Source organism: Saccopteryx leptura, chromosome 5 (assembly GCF_036850995.1).
Source record: "Saccopteryx leptura isolate mSacLep1 chromosome 5, mSacLep1_pri_phased_curated, whole genome shotgun sequence".
Classification (NCBI taxonomy): Eukaryota; Metazoa; Chordata; class Mammalia; order Chiroptera; family Emballonuridae; genus Saccopteryx; species Saccopteryx leptura.
In genome coordinates, this window is record NC_089507.1 from 194,010,891 (window position 1) to 194,033,862 (window position 22,972).

Sequence of the window (22,972 nt, forward strand, 5' to 3'; positions counted from 1 at the left end):
GGGTCCGCTCCGGGCCGGAGGGGGACCCAGCACAAAGGGCTACGCGGGCTGTCACCGGGCGGTCACGGAGGGGAGGTTCGCGACGCCCCGCGCGCCCCACTGGCCGGTGCTGGGCGTTGGGCCCCGGGCGTGGGAGGCGGCGGCGATGTGCAGAAAGCCGAGGACCGGGTGGCGGGGACCGGGTGGCGGGGACCGCTGCCTCCGCGTTGGCAGTTGGAACGCGCTTTGGGGGGCGCGGCATGGCAGTGTTTTCCTGGTCCCCTTCCGCTCCTCCCCTTTCTTTGTGGCGTTTCCCTCGTGCCCGTTTGTCACTGTGTATGACTGTGGTCCAGGGTGCGATCTCCTGTCTCGGCTTACTCATTAATTAAAGTCAGGTGGTGGCCTCCAGTCTGTGGGTGGGGGGCGCCTGTGCTTCCGAAGGCCGGAGAATTAAGGACCCTCCTTTGTTTCAAGAGACCTAATGGTGTGTGTGTGTCCGACCGTCCGTCCTGTGAGATCAATCAGAGATCATTAAAAGGGGTCTGAGGAAAAAAGACATTACTTCATCAGACCTTCACCCAGTTCTGTCTTCGATGTTCTTTCAAACAGTATTTTTTGTTTGTTTCTTACTTTAAAACCAGTCGGTTTCGTTCATTGAAACTGTCTATATTCTCATGCATCTGTGTAACTAGACCACTTTGGTTTGGGGGGAAGGTACTCGTATGTATGTACCTGGGAATACTCCAGTACATATAGGACTGCTTTCTGGGTTTAGTTCATTTATACTACATCCCTATACTCATATCCACGTCTAGAGAAATATTCCAGTTATCTAGGACACTGTTTTCTCAGCTCCTTGGTACAGGCAGATTTTGTTTCTTCCTGCACCTGTGTTAATAAGAAGGTGGTCCAGCAGGTTCTGTCCACCTCCTTGCTTTTTTTTCTTAATGCTTTGGCACAGGGTTTTATTGCATATTACCCTGGCATGTGCCCTTGCTTTGATCTGAATTTTCCTGTGTTCTGTTGTCTGGTTGTGCAGCCCAGCTCAATGGCTCCTCTCACAGGACTACTGAGAAACAGAACACCTTTTATCATTGTCCTCATCCCCAGAGAGAGAAGGAAATTCTGCAGATTCCCACAGACTTTCACTTGGTCAGTAAAACTGACTGCCTGACTTTGTCATCTTCCTAAAGTTAGGAAGAAGACCAAGAGTTACAAGATTGAGGTAGACCAATTAAAAAGAAGCCATTGTAATAGCACCAGCTATTCCTTGCTATTTTCTTTGGACCTTTTCTTCTTTTTAAACCCGATTTTATAAACTTTAGAAGATAATGGATTGCATTATTAGGTTTTTTTATAATTTATAATTCAGTTTTACCTTTATAATTTTTCTAAGTGATGGAAAATTAGCTAAAGTTGGTTATAAGACACACTCCTCGAAAATATATTTTAATTATAATCTTTTGGTTCAAAATAGTGGTGGTAAAAATATTAGGAAAGCTTATTGGATGATATGAATAATTGAATTGCTTCAGTTTTAAGACTCTTTTTTAATCATGTGTGTTTTAATTCTTGGTAGTTTTCAGTGAAAAATAAAATCTAAACTTAGCTGTCTTCCACAAAATTGTTTGTGTATATTCCCTCTATTAAAAACATTTGCTTTTAATTTGAAGGGGAAATTTTCTATTGATTGTATTGGGATCCATTATTCCTAGTAAAATTCTTACCTCATGTTAGCTGATCAAATTTTTTTTGGTAAAAGTTCAAATTGGTAAAAGTTGACTTTTCAATTTGGAGAAGTTTTGGGTTTATGATATAGAATTTAAATAAAATTTTAATATCAATGAATTTAATTCAAAATAAGTTAACTTAAAAACAAGGACTTTATTAACTTAACTAATGTCACTAATATTGAAGCAACCCCAATAATTTTATGAACTGCCCCTATACGATTATTATTATTTTTTTAGGAATACCCTTTTAAAAAAAAATAAGGGGAAGTCTTAAATAAACAAAGTACTATAACCGGAATTATCGCTGAAATAGGCTTTCATAGTACCACAATATTGTGGAACTTTAATTTTGCAAGCGTGACTTAGCTATTGTTTGAATCAGTAAAGGAACCTAAAAACATCCTGGTCTTGTTCAACATTCTGTTAACCAAAATCTTGACCAACCCATAGTTGAGCATTTCCTGTTCTATGATGATTAAAGAAAAAATTCTAAAATAATTTCTATATCGTCAAAATAGATTAAATTTTGGTAAATGTTTTAGTAGTAAATATATTTTTTATATTCATTAGAAATATTAATATTTTATGTTAGTGATGGGAATAGCAGGTATGGTAACAGTTACCATAAAACTGGAATACCTCTCCCCCCAACAATGTCTGGTAATAGAAAGTAAAATATTTTCTTTTGAGCATTTTCTATCAATAATTGTTTGCTATTTCAAATGACAGTTTATTCTAAAATCAGTAACAAAGTAACATTATTATAATATATTAGCTTAAACTATATGAAATTGTCATTTTTTTAGATTGGGAGTAGTCAAAAATCAGCAATTTCATATGGTTTAATGACTTCCAACTCTCAGCAGTTTTTACTGATATTTCTCTTTATTTCATTTTTAATGTTTAAACTGCTGTTTCTTGATTTTTCATCTTTAGATATTTGGATATTATTATGGACTTCTAGTATTTTGGAAGTTGAGGACTTAGTTTCCCACACTGCCATCCTGCCACCCTCCCACTCATAGCTATACTTTACATTTCCCAGTTAAGTCAGTTTTCAGTATTTCTATGACTGTGACAATGTACCTGTTATTCACAGATGAGCCAAGTTGGGTACTAGTATTACATTTTCTTTCTTGTACAACTTTTGTTTTTCCTGAATTAAATAATCACCTCTTTTGTTTGTTTTTCATTTGCTTAGTTTTCTTCGTGCCAGTCACTAATTCATCCTCAAATTCTATGACAGACTAATCTTTTAATATTTTCAGATAATCTCTGTTTCATTTCTTTATTCTAGCTGTCTAGGACTTCTCTTTGTTACCATCTTAGAAATTACCTTTGTCTTCTTTCTGTGTTAGATTCTTTATTTCCCAGATCCTGTATCTCCCTCACTCCTTTTTCTAAAAAAAATTTATTCATTTTAGAGAGGAGAGAGAGAGAAGGGTGGGGAGCAGGAAGCATCAACTCCCATATTTGCCTTGAGCAGGCAAACTCAGGGTTTTGAACCTGAGACCTCAGCATTCCAGGTCAATGCTTTATCCACTGCACCAACACAGATCAGGCTGCCTTCCTCATTTTATTCTTTTCTCTTTTTTCGTTTCTATTTTTTTCTTTTCCTTTCTTTCCCTCCCCCTCCCCTCCCCTCCCCCCACCCCCTCCCCTCTCCTTCCCCTCCCCTTCCCTCTCCTCTCCTCTCTTTAGAGAGAGAGGAGAGACAGAGACATTGATCTATCTCTGTATGTGCCCTGACCTGGGATCAAACCCACAGTATTTGCATATCGAGATGATGCTCTAACCCAGGGGTCAGGAACCTATGGCTCACGAGCCAGATGTGGCTCTTTTGATGGCTGCATCTGGCTCACAGACAAATCTTTAATTAAAAAAATAACGTTAAAAATATAAAACATTCTCATGTATTACAATCCATTCATTTCCTACCGCTCATGGTCATGATTGCAGGTGGCGGGAGCCAATTACAGCTGGTGTTGGGACAACACCAAATTTTTGTTGGTAATGCATAATGTACATGGGTCATTGTATGGCTCTCATGGAATTACATTTTAAAATATGTGGCGTTCATGGCTCTATCAGCCAAAAAGTTTCCCAACCCCTGCTCTAACCAGCCAAGCTATCTATCTGGCCAGGACTCCTTCATTCTTTAGTAGCTTCCTGAGAAAGGGCACAAACTATGTAATTCCTTCCTAAATTCAGAAGTTGAATGACTGGAAATGTCATTTTACCCTCACGCTTGAATAGTGGGTTAACTGGTTATTGACTTCTAAATTGAAAATTAATGTCCGTCTTTTGAAAGCATTGTTGCATTTGCTTTCAGTTTTGCCCTTGAGAAGTCCAATGCCATCTGAATGCCCATTTCCTTTTTCCTCCCACTCTGGAAGATTTTAGGATCTTCTCTTTATCCCTGATGTTCCTGACATTTCATAATGTTCCTTGAAATATCTTTTTCTTTTTGCTCATGGGGCAGATAATATTTTCCCAGTATATATGTCTACACATGCATCTGTGCATGCACACATCCCATCTCACCCAATATGCTGTTCTTGATGGTGTTGAAATGCCTCCATCAAGACTGGGGTCTTTGTTCCCTCTCCTTGAACTTGTGCAGACATGAATGCTCCCCAGAATGTGTGTCTAAGAGCAAAATCATGATTCAGGAGCATAGCTGAATGATCAAGAGCGTGCACCTGGGGGGGGGGGATATATAAATATTTTACTTTTAAATGGAATCAGCACTAGAAATGTTAGCATCATAGAAAATTTCTTCAAGCAGTGAAATGCAATTACCTTTAGAATCTATATGAAGGCTACCAGGTACATTTTTAAAAATCCACTGTAGGAAGTAACAGAACCATTCATGATGAAAAAAGAAACACTGTTTAAGCTTCACAATCAAATAAGTCATTACTAAATAGGACAGATATATTATTTGCAAGAATTTCTGTGATGAGAAGATGGGGACAAATGGAGCTATGTAGACCATGGCTTGGTTGGACATTGTCAGTGACTTTGTGTTTATCTCATAGATACATATTTTTTAAAATATTTTTTTACCCATGAATTGTATTCTATTTACAGTTGCCTTATCCCTCATCTAACTTTTTCATGAGTGCACATGAGTAGCTGAATATTACTAGAGAACTTCAGAATCATGATTAAAAATTTGAAGTGGGCTCTCAGCACTGCCCAGGGAAAAGCTATTGTACAAGATTCAGAAAATCTTTTTGCCTATAACTATTTAATAATTCCTTCCCACTCTTTAAACTTATGAGCAGCCTACCCCTCTCCATACTGATAAGCAGGCCTCATAATTCATTGAGGGTTTAGAAGTTATCAGAAAGGTACCCCTCCCCTCATCTTGCCCTCACTAAATTTAGAAATTTACCTTCCTTAGGACCCATGTTTTCTGTCTTCCTTCCTATCAGAGACTCAATTCCCTCCCATCCTATTCCTCCTCATACCTCCTAAGAGACTTGACTCCTGCATCTGTGCCCTCTCCCTTGCATTAGCAACTCTCCAGGGCACCATCCATGTCACTATACACATATGCTCTGATATTGCCCATCTTTGAAAACAGAAGAAATAACTACAACAAACAACTTTTTCCTGACCTCCCATCCATCCCCTTCAGTTTACCTTCATGGTTATATGTCTCAAAAGAGAAGTTTACATTTCCTCCCTACCCTCCTGTGAAGTACATAGCACTCTGAAAATCTGTGTTGACTGATATTTTTGTCTCTGACCACTGGAAGGTCAGCTCCAGGAAGGCAAGGGCTCCATCTGTCCTGTTTACCACTATGTCCCTTAGGGCAGCAGCTGGCACAAGCTCCTACTCAATTATATTGGCAAAAAGGCACAACTAATATTTTTAAACTGCTAGAACGAATAGCTTTTGCTTTTTAAATTTTTCTAACAAAATCAATTTTTATTCATTTTTTTAAATTATTCATCACTTTTTCCTATACTTAGGAGTTGAAAAATTATGAAGACTATATTAATAATTGAATTTTTCCCTACATTACATTACATTTCATTCTTTCATAAATATAATTTAATATTGGCAGTCTTGCACCTGGGTTCTGGAGTCAGACTGCTTGAAATTGAATTCTAGCTCTTCACATTTTGCTATGTGACCTTGGCAGGTTTCCCAACTTCTCTGTTTGCTCATCTGCAAGATGGAAATAAGAGTAGTACCCACATCATATGTTTGTTGTGTGGGTCAAATGAAATAACATGTAAAATATTAAACCCAGTACTTGGCATCAGGTAAATGTAATGAAAAATAATTATAGTTATTTGTATAGCCTAGCCTTCTCTAATTTCTAATATTTGATCTAACCTAGTCACTGTAATATTTTTGTCCAGAGTACTTATATCTCCTAGACTATGTTGGCTATAAATGTGACTCAGCTGTTTTTAGTTTTATGTTTTTTTCCTGATTCCTTACCCTTTCTGTTTCCCAGATTATGCCATGTATAGACTGGTAAAATGATCTACAGTTGACACATGAGCATCCTATATTCCCAGCAGTTTGGTCATTTGATTAATCATTTTGATCATTTGCTAAAATATTTCAAGCCAAGTCCTGTTCTTCTTTTTGTTGTTTTTCTGTTTTGTTTTGTTTTATTTTGTTGTTGAGAGAGACAGGAAGGGAAGAGAAGCATCAGCTCGTACCTGCGGCACTTTTGTTGTTCATTGGTTGCTTCTCATATGTGCCTTCCTTGACCAGAGGAAGCTGAGCCACGGACCTCTTGCTCAAACCTGTGACCTATGGGCTCAAGCCAGTGACCTTGGGATCATGTCCATGATTCAACACTCAAGCTGGCGACCCCAACACTCAAGCCAGTGACCTCAGGGTTTCGAACCTGGGACCTCAGCATTCCAGGTCAACACTATCCACTGTGCCACCACCAGTTATGTCAAATCCTGTTTTTTATTTGGCTTCCCTAGTAGAGAGGTTCCTTCTTCATGTTATTCCACATTAAGTTTTCTTATTTCTGGAAATGGAACTTTTAAAACATCTAGTACATCAGCTATAGATTTTAAGTAGTGATAGGCACTGTTGTTTTCACTTGTAGCTAGCTGGGAAGATAAATATGTGTAGCAATACAAAGTCCACTCTGTAGGCCACGTGAGGGGTAAAGACAAGCTCTATAGAAGTTCAGCATAGGGAGAATCATGTCCTGCCAGCCTTACAAGAGTCTTACAACTTTTCTGCATGTTAAATTGTCTGCTTAAGCCTATTCCCATATTATCTGTCTTGATTTTTATTTTGAGAATTCGCTAATAATCGGAGTAGTTTAGATTTCAAGGCTGATAATATATACACAAGCTAAAGCTTAGAGCAGTTTTTAATTTTAGAAATTTTTTCTTGAAGCAGTTAACTTACCAGTTACCTCTGCCTCTTTCTTTTCTTATCTAGGTAAGACAGTGGTAACTCCTCCAATTATCTGAGCATTTATAACATCAGTGTAGTGTTGGGTAAATTTAGGGTTCAAAAAGAATGCCAGATGGTTTGAAAGGAATTGTGAGCACTCCAACTAGTGCAGTCCATTGAAAGCCAGCTGGCTGAGCCTTGTCTGCTCTGGAGGTAGGAACCAGACGCTTTGTCCCCTGCCAGCTGGCCCACGAGTTGCTGGCCAGTGGCCTTATTTTGGTTGGCCATTCCTGGGAAAGCCAGCCTGGGCCCTCCGTCTGCCTAAGGATAGTCTGATACCAGAAAGATGGTGTGTGCCTCCATGATGCTTTAGGAAATTGGAGCCTGAGTGGCAAGGAAAGGAAGCCACTTTTCACCTTTTTTTTTTTTTTTTTTTTTTTTAATTTTTTGGCCGAGACAGAGTCAGAGAGAGGGACAGATAGGGCTAGACAGATAGGGAGGGAGAGAGATGAGAAGCATCAATTCTTCGTGTGGCACCTAAGTTGTTCATTGATTGCTTTCTCATAATCGCCTTGACCAGGGGCTACAGCAGAACAAGTGACCTTACGCTCAAGCCAGCAACCTCAGGGTTTTGAACCTGGGTTCTCCGCATCCGAGTCCAACACTCTCTCCACTGTGCCACTGCCTAGTCAGGCAGAAAGATGCTTTTTAGCATTGCAAGTGAACCTCACAAGTGATTGCAAGTGATCTTGCTTTGGAAAAGTGTAATGCAACTTGAGTTTTTCTGCTGTATTAGAGTTGTTTATAGCTGAAGTATCTATAGGGAATGTTTTCATATTTTAAATAACTTTCAGTTGATCTGCTTTCAAATTTCCTGTTTTCATTTATTGACTTTTATTAAACTGAGGCTTACCTGTTCTTTTTGTTTTCTTCTAAATTTAGGTCATTTGGATTAGTAATAATTTTCATCTGTCATAAAGCTTGCTCCTATATAACCATAGGCTTCTTCTGAAGGAGTTTAATTATGTATGTTGTCTTGAAATCTGTGTCTCATTTTGTCTGTTATTTATGTTTTCCTAACTAAACAGATGTTTGTATCAGATACAGTTCTTCCTTTAGCAAGCTTGATGTTATAATAATTCAACTGAGAACAAAAGTGCAAGTGTGGCACTGCAGGAGTGAGCATTCACTTCATCTGGTGACAGTGCGTGTTGGATTCCCAAGATTACTAACTTCACAGCAGTCTATCAGTATGCTTTATGTTACCTTTAAATTTTTTTAGTTTGGAGATTGAGTGGTGCTGCAATACTTATGTTTATTAAGTTCATCTAAGCAAACCGAAAAATTATGAACTACCTATATCTTCTCTTTGTTCTTACCCAACTCTGAATGTGAAAAATACAGTGCTGTAAACCCAAAGTAGAATCTAGGTATCATATCCAAATAGGCTCTTCATCTTGAACTGAAAGAAAAAGTTTGGCAGATAATGAGACACCAAAGTATGAGCTAATGTAGTTTATAGGAAATGGGTGGGAAGGGAAGTCAAAGATGTAGGTTTTCATTTTTTCCCTTTAGTGCAAAAGAAATTGCAAAAGCTTTTCAGAAATATGTTGGACATCTCATGCTTGGCTGTAATTAAATAAAAGGTTTTGCTTTAACTTATTGTCCCTGAAAACAACAAGCATGAAGGAATTTTTGTGGTAGTAAGAAAGATAACTTTAAAAAATCATAAACCAGCCCTGGCCAGATAGCCTGGTCAGTTAGAGTGTCATGCTGAAGCACAAAGGTTGTAGGTTCGATCCCCTGTCAGGGCACATACAGGAACAGATGATATTCCTGTCTCTGTCTCTCCCCCCCTTCCTCTCTTACTAAACTCAATAAGTAAAAAATTTCTTTAAAAATCATGAATCAGTATATCGATAGCCAGGAGCAATACTATAACCAGAAAATCATTTTTCACCTTAGCTAACCTATACCAAAAACCTTCTGTGCCAGTAGCTGTACATGCATTGCTTATTTACTCCTTTCAGCAGCAACCCTCAAGGGGTTGTTTATGGATGATAAAACAGAAGGTCAAAGAAGTAACCTGTTCAGTTTCATAAGGTCAGAGATCAGGTTTAGAATTCAAGCCTTCGTTCCTTTTTTTTTTTCTTTTTTAGTTTATTTATTGATTTTAGAGAGAGAGGAAAGAAGAAAGCAAGCAAGAGACAGAAACATTCATCTGTTCCTGTATGTGCCCTGATAGGGTCAAGCCAGCAACCTCTGTGCTTCAGGACAATGCTCTAACCAGCTGAGTTATCCAGCCAGGGCCCAAACCTTCATCCTTCAACCTACCATATAGCACAGCTGATGTTGTCAACTTTGATAAGAATAAGTCTCTTTACTATTTATATACTATCCTGCACTGGCACTTTTGGAAGACCATTAATAAAGGAAGTTCAGAAACCTCTGCAGAAAATAGATGGAGAATAATGAGACAGTAGGGGAGTATCTGTATTCTGATGCTATTAAAGTAATTAATCACTGCAAAACTACTGCAGTAAATAACAATTACTTGTTAGATCTAGAATGGGACAAAGGAGCTGTATAGTTTCCTAAGGTTGCCATAACAAATTACCACAAAATTGATGGCTTAAAACAACAGAAATTTATTCTCTCACAGTTCGGAGGCCAGAAGTGTGAAATCAAAGTGTCCGCAGGGCTGCTACATACACTCCCTCCAAAGACCAGAAGAGAATCCTTCCTTGATTCTTCCAGCTTTTGGTGACTCTACATGTTCTTGACTTGTGGCTACCTAACTCTAGTCTCTCTATATTCACATAGCCCTCTCCTCTTTCTCTCTCTAATAAAGACATTGTCATTGGGTTTAGGATCCACCTGTATAACCCAAAATAATTTCGTTTCCAGATCCTTAATTACATCTGCAAAGACCCTTTTTCCAAATAAGATCACATTCGTAGGTTCCTAGGATTAAGACATAAACGTATCTTTTGCTGGGGCCACTGTTCAACCCACTACAGGTGGTAAGAACTTCCTTGGTGATGATTTTCATTTTAACTGCTGCACCATACAGAATCCCAGATTAGACAAGTATTCAATAGACCACAATACAAAGTGGAGAAAGCTATTAGAAGTATAGAAGAACCGATGACTGAAATTCAGAGGAAGGTTAGGTAATCAAAGAAGGCATCATGGAGGCTGTATTGCTTGTGACAGATCATGAAGAATAGACTTTTATCAGATGGTTGGTGTAATGGAGTATGCAGATAGTGACAAAGATAGGGAACCATCTTTATTTGACTAAAGTGTGGTACTTAGAGAAATAATAGAGAATGAGGATGATAGTCCAAGCCAATTCATGGGAGGCCTTTAGTGTTAGTTGATTAATTTGTACTTTGTTTAGAGTTGCTTATCCATGAGAACACTGTATTACAAGGGTTTCTTTTTTTTCCTCTTTTTTTTCTTTTTAGGTGAGGTGAAGGGAGATAGTGAGGCAGACTCCCACATGTGTTCCAACCGGGATCCACCTGGCAACCCCATTTGGGGCCAATGCCCAAGTACTGAGCTATTTTTAGCACCCCAAGGCTGATGTGCTCGAACCAGCTAAGCTATCCTCAGTGCCCAGGGCCATGCTGAAACCAGTTGAACCACTGGCTATAGGAGGGGAAGAGGGAGAGAAGGGGGAAAGGGTGAGGGAAAAAAATAGATGGTTGCTTCTCCTGTGTACCCTGATCAGGAATCAAACCCAGGATGTCCATACAACAGGCCAACGCTCTATCCACTGAACCACCGGCCAGGGCACAGGGGTTTCTAATGGGCCTTTAAGGATATGATAAAACCCTTTGAATAATATGTAGTGTTTTTTTTCTATAGAAGGATTTTCAGGTTAAGAACCACTGTTCTATTAGAAATAAAATTTGCTTTATGCTTTGAAAATGTTTCTTAAAGATTATTGATTTTCTGTTTGGTTTACTTTGTTTATATTTTTAGATTTCATTCATTAATCTTTAGGAGGGGGGAGAGAGAGAGAAGGCGAGAGGAGCAGGAAGCATCAACTCCCATATGTGCCTTAACCAGGCAAGCCCAGGGTTTCGAACCTGCGACCTCAGCCAGTTTGGTTTACTTTAAACTACTTGGAACATAATTTGAAAATTGTGTTCTGAAGAGCCTCAGTCAACACTATCTATGGGATATGTTATAAATTTTGTATATTAAAAGTTAAAATATTCTTTCACGAGGGATGTGAAGTAGATCCTGGGTTCATATAAAACTGATCAAATAATTGATTACACAAAAAGAAAAACAGCATTCAGTTCAAAATGCAGCTTTGATTTTTCTGTGTCTGAATTTTCTCTTTTTCAATTCACTATCACCATCCATTTAGAACTCCAGAATTATATAATTATGACACAGTTCTGAGGGAAGAAAACAGACAGCTGCATTCCTGTCTGTTTCTTGTTGTTGTTGTTTTAAAATATATTCTATAAAACTGCTTGTTCTCTACTGTGGGTTTTCAATGGAAACACTTTAGGAGTAAAACAATATATAGCTGTCTGACTGTTTTAGTTTGATCAGGCTGCTGTAACAAAATATCATAGTCTGGGTGTCTTGCAAGCAACAAAAATTTCTCAGGGAGGTCCACGATCAAGGCCCTGGCAGATTTTGTGTCTGGTAAGGGCCCACTTCCTGGTGTGTAGACAGTACTTTTTGCTGGGCCCTCATGTGGAAGGGACAAGGGAGCTGTCTGGGTCTCTTTACTAGAGCACTAATTCCATTCACGAAGGCTCCCCTGTCATGACCTAATCACCTCCAGCTATCATCATATCGGGATTTACATTTCAATATATGAATTTGGGGTGGGGGTAACACAAACATTCAGAGAAAATGGATGTTTTCCATATAACTCGCTCAATTTCTAAATAATTAACTGCCATGTTAATTTTTTTTATTGATCTATTTGTTTTCTACCTGAGATTAATAATTGATTTACTTGTACTTCAGGTTTCTCTGCTAATTGTTTTTAATTATAAAATTATAAAATTTTAATTTTAATTATAAAAATTGTAAATACACTGAAAAGTAGAGATATAGTACAACACACCCCCATATACTCATCACTTAGATACAACTGTTATCAAGATTTTGCCATATTTGTCCAATTAATTTATTTTTCTTTCTCCTTTGTTGAGATAACTTAAAGCAAAACCTAGGCATTTCTATATGTATACCCTGGCATACTTCTATAGACATCTCTAAAAATAAGAATGTTGTATTATAGAACCAAAATGCGGCCTGACCTGTGGTGGTGCAGTGGATAAAGCGTCGACCTGGAAATGCTGAGGTTGCCGGTTCAAAACCCTGGGCTTGCCTGGTCAAGGCACATATGGAGTTGATGGTTCTTGCTCCTCCCCTCTTCTCTCTCTCTGTCTTTCTCTCCTCTCTCTCTCTCTCTCTCTCTCTCTCTCCTTTCTAAAATTAATAAATAAAATTTTAAAAAAATTTAAAAAAAGAAAAGAACCAAAATGCCATTCTCACACCTAAATAAGCAATTACTTTTTGGCATCATCTACTAACTAGACCCTATTTAGACTTGCCCATTGTCTCAAGAATATCTTTTTAGAGATTATTTGTTCATAGTGAGATTCAAGTCCACAGATCACAATTGGTCATTTTGTCTCTTGTCTTTTTTTTTTTTTTTTTTAGTGAGAATGAGACAGAGGGACAGACAGGGAGGGAGAAAGATGAAAAGCATCAGTTCTTCCTTGCAGCGTCTTAGTTGTTCAATTATTGCTTTCTCATACAGTACATGCCTTGACTGGGGCCTCCAGGAGAGGGTGTGACTCCTTGCTTAAGCCAGTGACCTTGCACTCAAGCTAGCGACCATGGGGTCATGTCTGTGGTCCTATGCTCAATCCAGTGACCATGGGGTCATGTCTGTGATCCTATGCTTAATCCAGTGACCATGGGGTCATGTCTATGATTCCACACTCAAGCCAGCGACCCTGAACTCAAACTGGTGAGCTCACGCTCAAGCCGGATGATCCCATGCTCAAGCGGGCAACCTCGGGGTTTCAAACCTGGGTCCTCTGCATCCCATGCCAACGCTCTATCTATTGTGCCATTGCCTGGTCAGGCATCATGTCTGTTTTGATTTAGGGCAATTTCTCCTCCCTCCCTCTCTCTTCTCACCTTTTTTGTGTGTCATGAACTAGTTACAGGATACCGGGTCAGTAGTCCTGTGGAACTTCTCACATTTGGGATTTGTCTGTTTGTTTCATCATGGTATCCGTTTGTTCTCTGCTCCCTGTGCTTCCTACAAGTGGAAGTTAATTCTAGAGGCTTGATTAAAATCAAATGTTAAGTTTTTAGCAAGAATGTTTAGGAGACCTGCTATATCTGACTACTCCACTTCTTGTGATCCTACCAGACCCCGTGGATGATTGTGTCAGTGTCCTTTATTTTCTCCAAAATGGCAAAATGGTGATTTTCTTATTTTGACATTTCTTCCACATTTATTAGCAGGAGTTCTCTAAAAATGACCTTTACTTCACCAACTAGGGCTGTTTGTGGTTATTCTGAAATACATTTTGTATGAGAGACTTCTAAATAATTTAATACTGTTGTATTTTTGATAAAAGATAATGAGTTTGAATCAGAATAAAAGGAATTGAGTTTATATTTTGTTTTAATGAATGTTACAATAAAATTCTGAGTAGTATAGCGAAATGTGAATCATGGTGTTTTTTTGTTCAAGTGAGATGTGTATAGCAATTGCTCTGAAAGTTAGAGGTGAAGATATATGAAAGCCTTTTATAGACTGGAATCAAGCAGTGGAGAGGAAAGAATACTAGATTAAGATTTAAAAATGGGATTTTTGGATTTAATTTGGCTTAGCCCCTAAATGTTTAATTTATTCATTCTTCATAGACTGGGTTGTATGAGTGTGTGTGTAAGTGTGTGTATTGTGTGTGTGTCTGAAATATTATCAGTGTTTTCATGAAATTGTAGACTAAAGAAATCAAGATTAGGTTATAGAATTAATACTTAAATATGTTTAAAGGCAGGAAGAATTCTCTATTGAATATCATTTTTTAATTTAAATTACATTTTATGGGAGAGAGTCCTGTGAGAGTTTTTCATAATACCTTTTGTTTAACTTCAGGTCTTTTTGTGTGTGTGTGTGTGTGTGAGGTAGAGAGAGACAGAGGGAGGGACAGATAGGGACAGACAGGCAGGAAGGAAGAGAGATGAGAAGCATCAACTCATAGTTGTGGCCTCTTAATTGTTTGTTGATTGCTTTCTCATATGTGCCTTGACTAGGGGACTCCAGCTGAGCCAGTGACCCCTTATTCAAGCCAGCGACCTTTGGGCTCAAGCCAGCGATCTTGGGGTCATATCTGTGACCCCATGCTCAAGCTGGCGACTCCATGCTCAAGCTGGTGAACTTGGGTTTCAAACGTGAGTCCTCAGCATCCATTACTTTCTGTCCACTGTACCACTGCCTAGTCAGGCTATTTTCACATTTTTATTAAGTAAAATTACTGAATAAAGTCATACTGAATAAAAGCCTTACTTATTTGTCCTCCATTGTACCTTAGGCAAGTTTGTCCTTTTTAAATTATTTTTTATTTTCCAATTACAGTTGAAATATCAGTTTTGGGTGTAAAACCCATTGATTAGACATTATATAACTTACTAAGTGATCATCCTGATAAGTCTCATACCCATCTGACAACATACCATAATAGAATATTATTGACTGTATTCCCTGTGCTGTAATTTACATCCTATAATTATTCTGTAACAACCAATTTGTACTTTTTTTCTTTTTTTTTTGTATTTTTCTGAAATTGGAAACGGGGAGGCAGTCAGACAGACTCTTGCATGTGCTCGACCAGGATCCACCCGGCATGCCTACCAGGGGGCGATGCTCTGCCCATCTGGGGCGTCGCTCTGTTGCAACCAGAGCCATTCTAGTGCCTGAGGCAGAGGCCATAGAGCCATCTTCAGCGCCTGGGCCAACTTTGCTCCAATGGAGCCTTGGCTGCGGGAGGGGAAGAGAGAGACAGAGAGGAAGGAGAGGGGGAGGGGTGGAGAAGCAGATGGGCGCTTCTCCTGTGTGCCCTGGCCAGGAATTGAACCCGGGACTCCTGCACGCCAGGCTGATGCTCTACCACTGAGCCAACCGGCCAGGGCCAATTTGTACTTCTTAATCCCTTTACCTTTTCCATGCATTCCCCCAACCCTCTCTCCCATCTGGCCACCATCAAAATGGTCTCTGTATATATACGAGTCTATTTCTGTTCTGCTTCTTTGTTTATGTTTTTAGATTCAATTGTTGATAGATATGTATTTATTGTCATTTTATTGTTAATATTTTTATCTTTTTTTGTTTGTTTGTTTTCTGTTTCTGTTTTTGTTTTTAAGCCCTGGCCAGATTGCTTTGTTAGTTAGAGCATCATCTCGATAAGTAAAGGTTGTGGGTTCGATCCCTGGTCAGAGCATACACAGGAAGAGATCATGTTTCTCTCTCTCTCCCTTTCCCTTCCTCTCTCTTTGTAAAACCAATCAATAAAAAATTTTTTTAAAGACCCTTTAACATTTTATGTAATACTGGTTTGGTGGTTTAGCTTTCTCTTGTCTGAGAAGTTCTTTATACGTCCTTTGATTCTAAATGACAACTTTGCTGTGTAGTGTAATCTTGGTTATAGATTCTTGCTTTTTGTCACTTTGATTATTTCTTGCCACTCCCTTCTGGCCTGCAAAGTTTCTGTTGAAAAATCAGCTGACAGTCTTATGGGAGCTCCCCTGTAGGTAACTAACTGCTTTTCTCTTGCTGCTTTTAAGATTCTCTTTGTCTTTAACCTTTTGGACTTTAATTATGACATGTCTTGGTGTAGGCCTGTTTGGGTTCATCTTGTTTGAGACTCTGTACTTCCTGAACTTGTACATCTATTTCCTTCACCAGGTTAGGGAAGTTTTCTGTCATTATTTTTTAAAATAAGTTTTCAATTTTTTTTATTTTTTGGTTTTCAACTTCTTGCTCTCTTCTTTTTCTGGCACTCCCATGATGTGAATGTTGTTATGCTTGAAGTTGTCCTAGAGGCTCCTTACACTATCTTCCTTTTCTGGATTATTTTTTCTTTTTGCTCTTCTGATTGGGTGCTGTTGCTTCCTTATATTTTAAATCACTGATTTGATTCTCAGTTTGATCTACTTCACTGTTGATGCTCTGTAAATTTTTCTTCATTTCAGTTATTGTATCCTTAATATCTGACTGGATTTTTTTATGGTTTCTGTGTCCTTTATGTTTGTTACTTGTTTGTTGAAGTTCTCACTAAGTTCCTTGAGCATTCTTATAACCAGTGTTCTGAATTCTTTATATAGTAGACTGCTTGCCTCCATTTTTAGTTCTTTTTCTGGAGATTTCTCCTGTTCTTTCATTTAAGACATGGTTATTTGTCTCTGCATCCCCTACTGCTGTTTCCCTGTGTTTGTTTCTATGTATTAGGTAGAGCTGCCATGTCTCCCAGACTTGCTAGTGTGGCCTTTGTAGTAGGTGTCCTGTACAGTCCAGTGGCACAGCCTTTCCAGTCACCCAAACTGGGCACCACAGGTGCTCCCTTGTGTGGGCTGTGTACACTGTCCTGTCGTAGTTGAGATTTGATTGCTGTTGATGTCACTGGGGGGGCATTGACCTTCCGGCTGATGAGCTATGAGAACTGGCTGCAACTATAGCAGAGGAGCTGCAGTGCAGCAGTCGACCCTATGGAGTAGGCTTTTTCAGTGGGGCTTTGGTGCCTTGAGTGTGTTGCTTATAGAGATGGTAGGTAGGGTTGTAATCTGGTGGTCTGAAGCTGTCCACCCAGTGCACTGGCTCTGGAACCTCCCAGGAAGTAAAAAGTCAGTTACTGCCTGTGCCCTGCCCAGGGCCACCCGGCATGAGGTACAGAGCAATATGTAGATGGCTGCTACTTGTGCTGGGCTTGGAGATGCCCTGAAGAGGCCAAGCTGGGAACTAAGGCCAGCTGACGCTAGTGCCAGGCCTGGGTCCACTTAGCAGGAGGTATTGGGTATGCAGAAGCCAGACATTGCTTGTTTGAGAGACTTTAGGAAAGTCCCAAGCATGAGCCAAGATAGGTCATTTATATGGAAAAGCTGCTGAAAATGGCTTGGGTCGGCCCACAGGTTGGATGGGGCAGGGTTCTCTGGGAATTACTTGGGCAGGATGAATAGTGTGAGCCAGGTTGATAGAAACTCAGATATGGCACCCACCCACTGGCTCTGTTGGGGAAGAGGGGTGCATCTCATAAAAGGAACAATGGGGCCCTGGCCGGTTGGCTCAGTGGTAGAGCGTCGGCCTGGCATGCGGGAGTCTCGGGTTCGATTCCCGGCCAGGGCACACAGGAGAAGCGCCCATCTGCTTCTCCACCCCTCCCTCTCTCCTTCCTCTCTGTCTCTCTCTTCCCCTCCTGCAGCCAAGGCTCCATTGGAGCAAAGTTTGCCCGGGCGCTGAGGATGGCTCTGTGGCCTCTGCCTCAGGTGCTAGAATGGCCCTGGTTGCAACAGAGCAACACCCCAGATCGGCAGAGCATTGGCCCCTGGTGGGAATGCCGGGTGGATCCTGGTCGGGCACATGTGGGAGTCTGTCTGACTGCCTCCCCGTTTCCAGCTTTGGAAAAATACAAAAAAAAAAACCCCAACAACCCAGGAACAATGGCCTCTACCAGCACTTTTGTTTGGCAGAAAGCTGCACCCCCAGCTTTTGCCTTGATGCCTGACAATCCTCCTTGTATGTCTCTCATTCCTTTCAAACTGTTGCCCCAGTGCTGGAGCTCAGAGGGAGTGAGTCCCAGTAAGTTTGTGCATTGGCCCTTTAAGAGGAACTGCCTGGGACTCCCACAGCCCTCTGTCTCACTCAGCCACAATGCTGTTGGTTTTTACTGTTAGAAGTCATAGTGACTTCTCTCCCTGGCTCTGGAGCCCTGGGCTGGGAGGCCTGGTGTGGGGCCGGGGACTCTGATTTTATTTTTTATTTTTTTATTTTTTTGTATTTTTCTGAAGCTGGAAACGGGGAGAGACAGTCAGACAGACTCCTGCATGCGCCCACCAGGGGCGACGCTCTGCCCACCAGGGGGTGATGCTCTGCCCCTCCGGGGCGTCACTCTGCCGCGACCAGAGCCACTCTAGCGCCCGGGGCAGAGGCCAAGGAGCCATCCCCAGCGCCCGGGCCATCTTTGCTCCAATAGAGCTTTGGCTGCGGGAGGGGAAGAGAGAGACAGAGAGGAAGGGGGGGGGTGGAGAAGCAAATGGGCGCTTCTCCTATGTGCCCTGGCCGGGAATCGAACCCGGGTCCCCCGCACGCCAGGCCGACGCTCTACCACTGAGCCAACTGGCCAGGGCTGGGACTCTGATTTTAAACTGCTACTCATGGGTATGGGACCAGCCCATTCCATGTCTACACCCCTCCTACCAGTCTCAATGTGTCTTCTTTAAATCCCTAGTTGTAGAACTTCCATTTGCCTAGATTCCAAGTGGTTCTGAATGGTGATAGTTTTGTAGTTCAGTTGTAATTTTGGTGTGGTTGTGGAAGGATTTAAGTACCATGTTTATCTACACCGCCATCTTGACCAAAAGTTCAGCAAGTTTTTTTGTGGGGTTTTTTTTTTGCTTCGGTTCTTAAATATTTTTTCTTTTTAGACTCACAAATGTACCCACAAAAAAAATAGTATTTTTTATAAAGAGGATAAACTTAAAATATCAATGTCTCACCATATAAATAAAATTCTAAAGAGCTACAATATTCAACTCACCACCATTTTTCTGTGTTCTTTAGTATAAGAATTTCTCTTTTAAACCTAATGTGGGCAAGTTTGTTGAAATTATAATGAGATAATGTCTCTCCACTCTAAATAATGTTATATGCCCTCTAGACTGTATTATTGTATCTCGAATATGCTTTTGATGCTATATACCATATTATATGGAACTGATCTATTTCTTTGCATTCTATATTATAGAGTGAGCTCCCATGTAAAGGGTGGGGCAAAAATAAGTTTACTGTTGTAAGTACACAAAACAATTTATTCTTATATTATTAATTATTGTATTATTTTCCATACAAATATCTGTAAACCTACTTAGCACATTTGTTTTTATTCATCTTCTGAACTTGCATATTATGAGGAAAGTAAACTTGATATCGAATGGAAAATTAAACAGGTCAGTATCCTTAGATTAGTGGCCATTTCGAGACAGCTTCTAAACATACTCTTTGAGAAGGCCCTTAAAAGTATGTGCTAGTGTGACTTCACCTTAGGCAAATCCTTGTGTTATGATTATGCTGTTCGTTTAAAAATAATACTGTGGGTCTTTCTGAATGAAAGAATATCATTATAAAGAAATGCCTCAAAAGACCATAGATAAGATCAGTATACTTATTTTTAGTTTGTTGAGCTAAGCATAAAAGCTGATTATTCCTCATTGGGACTCTAAAATGGTTTTAGTGATGAAAATTACATTTATCTACCTGATGAATTAAACAGATGCTTATAAAATACCTACAGTGTGCGAGTCATTAGCCTAGGTGTTGAGTAGTAGAGTTGATTTTACTATTTGGCTGAAGATAGAAATTGTATCTCAATGTGTTGTATTTTCATCTTCACTTAATGCAGCCAATAGCCTCTATGCTTAGGCCTCATCAAGCCTTTGTCCTGTTTGTCTGTTTGTTCTTTAATTCATTTTAGAGATAAAGAGGAAGGGAGAGAGAGAGAAAAGTATCAATTTGTTCCACTTATTTATGCATTCATTGGTTGATTTTATTTATTTATTTATTTATTTTTTTACAGAGACAGAGAGTATGTCAGAGAGGGCTAGACAGGACAGAGAGAGATGAGAAGCATCAATCATTGGTTTTTCACTGCGTGTTGCAACACCTTAGTTGTTCATTGATTGCTTTCTCATATGTGCCTTGACCGTGGGCCTTCAGCAGACCGAGTAACCCCTTGCTGGAGGCAGTGACCTTGGGTTCAAGCTGGTGGGATTTTGCTCAAACCAGATGAGCCCGCACTCAAGCTAGCAACCTCGGGGTCTCAAACCTGGGTCCTCTGCATCCCAGTCTGACGCTCTATCCACTGCGCCACTGCCTGGTCAGGCTCATTGGTTGATTCTTGTATATGCCCTGACTGAGGATCAAACCCACAACCTTGGTGTTTTGGGATGATGCTTAACCAACTGAGCTCCTTGGCCAGGGCCCTTTGTCCTGTTTCCTTGTTTGTTAAGTGCTGTGTGGGCTAGAGAGTAGTAAGCACAGGGATTTGTGGGGTTGAAACTCTTCTCTTTGGAGGCCCCAAAGCTTGTATATTCTCCCTTTCTATCCTCTGCCAGAAACAAGGGTGCTTTTTGTCTTTTTGGAGGTATTTCAATTATTTCATCCAGAATCTTTTAAGTACCAGGTATTGTTTAGTCTGAATTTATAGAAATTCCACGTCTTGTGGTAAGAAACTTGTTTTTTATATAATGAACTTTAATGAAGCTAAAATCACTACATTTAATGAAGTTAAGATACATAGTTCACTTCTGAATTTATTAGATCTGAGGTTGTAATTTTAATATTTTTCTGACATTTTACATATAATATGACTTAAAAGTTCCTATAAAGCTGAAGAAAACTGGATTCCCTTGAACAATTTCAGGACTTTCTCCAGGCTAAGATAACTCACCACAAATGCAATAAAATCAGTGGAGTCTGCATATAGGTTTTTTTTTGTTGTTTTTTGTTTTTGTTTTTTTTGTTTTTTTCTTTCATTTTTCTGAAGCTGGAAACAGGGAGAGACAGTCAGACAGACTCCCGCATGCGCCCGACCGGGATCCACCCGGCACGCCCACCATGGGGCGATGCTCTGCCCACCAGGGGGCGATGCTCTGCCCATCCTGGGCGTCGCCATGTTGCGACCAGAGCCACTCTAGCGCCTGAGGCAGAGGCCACAGAGCCATCCCCAGCGCCCGGGCCATCTTTGCTCCAATGGAGCCTTGGCTGCGGGAGGGGAAGAGAGAGACAGAGAGGAAAGTGCGGCGGAGGGGTGGAGAAGCAAATGGGCGCTTCTCCTGTGTGCCCTGGCCGGGAATCGAACCCGGGTCCTCCGCACGCTAGGCCGACGCTCTACCGCTGAGCCAACCGGCCAGGGCCTTGCATATAGGTTTTATTCAGACTAACTTCCAGCTCTGGAAAACCTAAGTATATATTTTTTAAAAATTTAACTTTTCCATTTTATTTTTAATTTTTAAAAAACTTTTATTTATTGATTTGAGAGAGAGAAAAATATTCCACACTTATTTATGCATTCATTGGTTGATTCTTATATGTGCCCTGACCAGGAATTGAACCTGCAACTTTGGCATATCAGAAAATTCTCTAACCAACCGAGCTACCCAGCCAGGGCACAACACTGTCATTTTACTTGCTACTTTCCTCTTGTTACTAATTTTCCTGCTGAATATTCTGCATGACTCAGATATATTATATAATAACTTTAGTTACATGCCTTTTTTTTTTTTTTTTTTTTTTTTTTGTAGAAGAGACAGAGTTAGAGGGACAAATAGGGACAGACAGACAGGAAGAAAGAAAGATGAGAAACATCAATCCTTCGTTGTGGTTCCTTAGTTGTTCATTGATTGCTTTCTCATATGTGCCTTGACTGGGGGACTATAGCAGATCAAGTGACCCCTTGCTCAAGCCAGCAACCTTGGGCTCAAGCTGGTGAGCCTTGCTCAAACCAGATGAGTTTGTGCTCAAACTGGCGACCTCAGGGTCTCAAACCTGGGTCCTCCACATCCCAGTCCGACGCTCTATCCACTGTGCCCATGCCTGGTCAGGCACATGCTATATTTTTTATTTTTATGTGAGTCTGATGAGATAAATGCTAGGTATTTTATTTGGGAATAAACAGTAGTTATGTATTAGTATAAATGAGTTGTTGGAAACAGGATACATATAAGTACAATTCTCAGAGCATATACCACCCCTTCAAAGTTGTGGCATAGCTAAAAAAAAAAAAAAAAAAAAAAAAAAGCCAGCCTTTGACTTTGAAAAACTCAACCTCTCTGTGCCTCAGGTTCTTTCTCTGTAAAGTGGGGAATTAAACTAATATTTAATTAGTGCTAACAGTCTTTAACTCTGTGATTCTGTGAAGATAATTGGTAACTGTATTACTGATGATTCCATACTACTTTCTACATCACATCAAGGAAATTGCATTGTAATGGCAGCTTTCCTGTGTTCTAATTAGTTATTTAATGTTTCATGGCAGAAAGCTAATGGTATGTATAGTCTTCTCAAAAAATAACATTTTTTCTGAAAAAGAATTAGGATCCATGATCTGATATTCCAAATGCCTATTGATACAAAATAATTTAAAATATTACTCACCTAGAACACCAGTATGTTAGATGGGTTCAGCAGTGAGTAATAGAAAACCCAAAACAAATACCTTAAAATGAGATTAAACTTTATTTCTCAACTTCCATAAAAGTTGGCACAGGTCTGGTATGGAGCTTCAAGGCATCATAGATCTTTTACTGATTATCTCCTTTTCCCTCTTAACACTTTATCCTCCTCTTGGGTGTAAACCATCTTGTTATTGAGCAAGATGGTGACATACACATTACATGGAACAGGATGGAGAAAGGGGTGAAGCAGAAGGTAGAAGGCACCTTCAGTACTATATATGATTACCAGACCCCTCCAGATACATTCATCGCATTGGCTAGATTTGAGACATGTGGCCATTCACAGCTGCAAGGAAAGCTGGGAAGTATAGCCATCTGCCCAGCTGAAAATTCTAATTCAAGTAGGAGAAAAGATATTGGG

At 40.0% G+C, this 22,972-nt stretch overlaps 1 protein-coding gene across 1 annotated transcript in view; it reads left to right on the forward strand.

Annotated features, from left to right (window-relative positions):
• Positions 1-22,972, forward strand: part of RNF24 (ring finger protein 24) — a 69,517-nt gene that overhangs the window by 318 nt on the left and 46,227 nt on the right. The gene's annotated exons all lie outside the window — the stretch shown is intronic.